A 5,948-nucleotide genomic window follows, 5' to 3' on the forward strand; every position below is an offset into this window, starting at 1 on the left:
CTCACACAACCACTCATTCTCCTATAAATACCCCTCAAATACCACCCATGTGAGACTTACGCGAGTGTCCGCCCCCTCTTTTCTCCCTTAAAATTCTCGACTCGACGTCTTAAGTCACAATCCGACGCGTATTTACGACCTACCGATCGTAAACACGAGCCTTACACATTGTTTGGTACCGTCATCGTGCATTAAATCACTTGCCCGACCACTTCGACCACTACACCATCACTAAACTTTTAAAACACTCTTTTACTTAGCAAAACGGTTTTAAACCGAGTTTTTTCCGATCAAACGAGTTGTTACACTTACGTCGGTCACTCGCCATAACCAAACATGTAAGTATGAGGGTGTAAAAATCATCTTTTATTATGTTTTCATTTGTTTCATGACTCTAACATGCTAAAACATGCATAACATGAACCAAAACATGGAATAAACGAGCCAAAACCGATTTTTGGTCTGAGGCAGAAGCCCCTTGGGTCGCCAAGAGGCTCGCGCCTAAATGGGGTACTCAGACCAGAGATCAACCGTGTTTGTTCTCGTCATTTCCCTTAATCCATTTTTCATATTTGTAATCGGTTTTTACCATTTCAAGTATTTTCGAAACCTTTTTGTTTCATTTCACATGTTTTAACCATAAAACATTTTCACCCTTGGTTCTTCATACCATGACGGTTAAATCCGTGTTTCAATGATAATATTTGGTTAATGACATTTAGAAGGTATTTTAAAGCCTTTTATTTCATTTCTTCACATCTTCAAACAAACATATTAGTCACCAACACAAAATCATCCTTGGTTCTACATACCATGCCGGATTTTAACCCGGGTACGATGACGAGTATCGACTAATTACATTCAAAATGGACTTAAAACAACTAGTCCATAAACATTTTTCAAAACTATTCATGTCAAGTTTGTCAAATCGAACCCGACACCGAATATTATCAAATAATGATGATTATTCGAGTCTAGTTCTTCAAATCAACAAATGCGGTCTAAACGGCCCTTTCAAAATCAAGCCGGTTTCAAATACCCATTTTCAACACGTTTTATAATGTTTTCTAAATAGTCAGAACACGGCATATAACCGTTGGCTAACCCGCGCCTCAAGCAGGCTCCCCATTTCTCATATTCAAAACCAGAGGGAGGCCCCTTACACCGCCGGCTGGCTCGCGCCTCTTATAGCCGTCTGGTACAGGGCCCGTTCCCTTCCAGCATTAGTCTAGGACGATCCCGACTCCGGTTAACCCGGATATAGGACGGATCAGATGACTATTCAAACCGCATTTGCAAAATGTCTTACTAAGACAAATGGATCATGTTATGCACCCTAAACCTAATACGGTAAATGGATGTTTAAATTCCGTCTTGCATGCAAATCAATCATTAATCCAACTCGACATCTTATACTTGATACTTGGATTAAATCAACCGACTTAGAAAGGTCTCACATGTTAGGTTTAAATCATTGGATGCGCATTCATGCATTTAAACCGTTTTATCAACTTTTGCATTCAACCAACCAAGATCGATCGATCGTAGGGCCGCTAAACGCAGGCGGGATTGGGTGTCTGATTAAAGGGCTTCCCAATACGTACCTTCACCTCTTACTCAGAAACTTTGGATAGTGGACGACCTTATCCAGGGCGTGCGAGAGTCATTCTAGAGATAGGATGCTAAAGAGGGACGATTTCCTTATCTTTAGTACCTATGTCAAACGCTGCTTTATGCTTTGATTTGACCGAGGTATAAATTGGAATTCGAACGGGTTCCAGGCATCCCACAAATGCTTGTTGGCGACTCCGAACATCTCTAATCGTTTCGAGACCCTTACTGATACGAAACCGACCGATCTAAAACGATCCGGTCGAAAGCACCTTTACGCCGCCGAGCGTGGCTTTCAAAAGACCGCTGCATGTCCACAGCTTGGCTTGGCGTGCAGGTGGCCTGTGACTACGGATTGGTAGGTGACCCAAATCCACAGACTGAGACGTGGCCCATGTCCACAGATTGGCGACTCCGCTGGGGAAAACTAGGACACTGACGTCTTTGTGATCCCTAGATGGTGAGACTCGAACGAGGTCTTGGTTGGAATGTATTAATTGATATTACGGTCACGGTCGGGTTCCTTGTCCGGGCCCACAACCTAACCCTTTTTGACCAATTGGCTTGTCTCGTCGGCGTGAATTTTCTCATCCCCGCGTTTCGAATCCCGATTGAGTCAAGCATACCATTGACGTTACACATTTATGTTTCGTCAAAGAGCTTTCATCACTTTCGAGCACGAGGCTAGGGCACCCTCCTTACACATTTTGTTTGGATTGGTATCCCTCTCGCAAATCGGGGTTTGATTGCTTGGTGTGTAACCCACCCTTTTAAGCCAAAACCCGTGTCAGCATGATGCATAATATAATGAACTGTGAGTGCTTATGTGCTATCTGATCATAAGTCCTTCCGTGTCATTTTCAAACTTTCAAAAACACCCTTTTCGCGCCGTTATAATAGCCATTTCAAACCTCGGTCTTTCGCCGACCGATGCACGCCTTTCTAGGCCGTCGTAATGACAATTTTCAAACCCGGTTTTGTATAACCATTTCAACACGCCTTTCTAGGCCGTCATAATGACGATTTTAAAACCCGCTTTTGTATAACCGTTTTAACACGCCTTTCTAGGCCGTCGTAATGACGATTTTCAAACCCGGTTTTGTATAACCATTTCAACACGCCTTTCTTGGCCGTCATAATGACGATTTTCAAACCCGGTTTTGTATAACCGTTTCAAATCACCTTTTTACGCCGTTATAATCGCCGCGTCTGGACACGTATTTTAACCCGTTTCGCGCCGACAATGGCTTTTCTTTCAAAACCCGAGAAAAGCACACACCCTTTTCTCGAGACACTTTCAGATCCCGAGGACCATACACCGTCCCCGAGACCTTTTCAAAACATTTCAAACTCGATTTTGAAAACATACAATTTTGAATTTCAAAACCGTCTTGGGAAACAATGCACTGTTTTCCGAGCCGACTCAAACTTAAAACCGTCTTTTGCAAATAAAATTAAGACAATCCTTTTCAACTGATCGACTTGCGGAGATTTCTATCTTCGGAAGCCGCCCATTAAAGCGACAAATGAATCCTTTTAAAAATTCCTATTTTCGAAAACTTCAGTCCACCATTCCAATTCCGCCTCGTGTCTATCGAGTCAAAGCAAACGTACTTATGGTTCTTTACTTATGAGTCGTCTCACCACGAGACCCGTCCAATGGCGTCACGCCGTCATGTTGGACTCGTGTCAAAGGTTCGATCAAACACCATCACGTCATAAATCGAGTCAGCACCGAGGGACCACACGCGGTCACCCTGTCTTGTTGAATCGATCTTTGTCTCGTCCTCTGTGTTGTCTGCGTTCAGTCTTGGAACCGTGTCGGATTGAGTTGTAATGTGAGCCGTTTTTCTGCCTTAGAGCCATGGCCCCGTCTTCAACTTCGTCTGTCAACCACAACAACAATGATAACAACAGAGATGTCACAACTGATCAGCTAGCCAGCCTGCTTACCGCTCTTAAGGTCACCCTGGATCGCGTCGAGATCCGTATCGACGCCCTCGAGAACAAGGAAATTGGGGAACAAAATACCCCACCTCTGACTGAAACTGAGAAGAGGCTGAAACTCTTGGAAGAACAACTCCTAGCCCGGGGTAACAATATCCCCCTTGAAAATAACCGAAGGTTCGAACCTGTGGGAGACCAGTTACCTGACAACTTCACCCTGACTGATGTGCCTAAGTTCAAGGGAGTGGAGGACCCACTCAACCACATCTGTGCTTTCAAAGACTACATGGCCATTAAGGGGGTCAAACAGGAGCTCTTTACCCGGATCTTCCCATCCTCTCTGGAGCCGATTCCTCGCCAATGGTACTACTCCTTGGATCCGAAAAACCTTACCACTTGGGATGAGATCGCAGTTGAGTTTGCCAAACAGTATGCCGACAACGTCGAAATCCAGGCCAACACCCGTACTCTCGAGGTGTTAACCCAAAACGACAAGGAAGGGTTCACTGAGTTCCTAACCCGTTGGAGGAGGGTGAGTACTCAGTTGGTCAGTAAGCCGAATTAATCAACTCTGGTGGAAAAATTTGTCAACAACCGCCGCCCGGTTTATGCCAACCTACTGAGGTATCAGAATATCAAAACTTTTCAAGATTTGCAGATTCTGGGGACACGTATTGAGGACGACCTCCGAAAAGGTGTCTTAGGAAAGACCACTGGCAGGGGTTATCAAGGACCACCTCAACCGGATCTCGCCATTACGGTCAGACAAACAAGATTGATGAGGTTAACCTCGTCGAACCATCTGCCAAGAAAACTGAACGACCCAGAGAGTGTTCACCAACATAGGGTCGACTTATGCAAGTGCCTTGAAGAGGCTCATGGACCAAGGGAAGCTACAACCGATCGAGCCCACCCCGGACCCGGCTGGCTGACGCCAAGAAGTCCCGATTTTGGAACCCCAACGCCTACTGCCAGTATCATCTAGGGAAAGGGCATGATACCGAAAATTGCTTCAAACTCAAGCACCTCATTCAAGACATGATTGAGAAGGGAGATTTGCCTATACCCCCACCAACTAAGCCGAACAACAAAACGAATCCCCTGGGAATTCAAGGCATCTATGACGATGAGCCGACCCTAGACTGCTCTCATCTCATCTTGCCGATCGACGACGAAGTGAATGTTCTGGAAAAGGATCCTTCAGACGGAGTATTCGTGTTCAGTGCCGCCACCATGCTCACTATGTTTCAGCAAGTTGAAGAGGCCATAGCCAGCCTCTCTGAGAGAATCACCCGACTCGACGACGCCTACCGTCGACTCATCTTCAATCCCCCAACACCGCGGCCGAGGAAGAATTCCCTAATCGTTCAAAACTACCCACCCCAGGATGGATTGCTCCCGCGACCATTCTGGCATAGACCTCACGAAAATCACCCTCAAAATAACTACCCTCAAAACAACTACCCCCATAAAAATCGCCCTCACAAAAATATTCCCCACAAGAACTACCCGCCGAGGAATACCCCTCCAAGGTATCCTCGAGAGTCTGAAATTAACGGCATATGGAGGGATGATGTTGAGGATGTCTATGTAATCCCGGGGAAGGAAAAGCGGACGAAGGAAATAGGACATCTCACCCGGTCCGGACGTCCCTATCAGAATCCGAGCAACCCATCGGTCGTTCAAACAACGAATGACCAAATCGTCCCGGAAGTGGACACTCAACCAAAGGCTCCCGAGAACTCAATCCTGAAACAGCTCCAGAAAGCAAAAGCCAAAATCTCAATTTGGCAACTGATCGCGATGTCTTTTGAGCATCGACAGGCTTTGCTGCAGGCCTTGGGAAAATTAACCGTGCCCTCCACCTCTTCCCCAGAAGAAATAGTGGCACACATGACGAGAGACGCCCCTGATCTGAGCAACCCGGTCGTCTTCTCCGACGAGGATATTCCCCTGTTCGGAGCCAATCATAACCTGGCCCTGTACATCACCCTACAATGCCTCCAAAAGAATATACCCATGGTCCTCGTAGATGACGGCTCCGCCGTGCATGTCATTCCTCTCAAAACTGCCCACAGGCTGGGCATCAAGGAATCTGATTTAATCCCGACAAATCAAGGAGTACGCGCCTACGACGGCACTCGTCGCAAGGTCACTAGGCTAGTCACTTTGACCGTCCCAACCGGGCCATTAGAAAGACAAACCAGTTTTCAAGTGGTTGACATCGACGCGTCCTTCAACATGCTCCTGGGACGTCCCTGGATTCACGCCGTCAAAGCGGTCACCTCAACGCTCCACCAAAAGATCAGGGTCCCCTTCAACGGGAAAATGATCACGATCCTCGCTTCCCCAATCAAAGCAGTCATGAGAAGAGGGGTAGCCTCCCAAGC

The sequence above is a fragment of the Silene latifolia genome, chromosome 1 (assembly GCF_048544455.1).
Source record: "Silene latifolia isolate original U9 population chromosome 1, ASM4854445v1, whole genome shotgun sequence".
In the NCBI taxonomy this organism is placed as follows: domain Eukaryota; kingdom Viridiplantae; phylum Streptophyta; class Magnoliopsida; order Caryophyllales; family Caryophyllaceae; genus Silene; species Silene latifolia.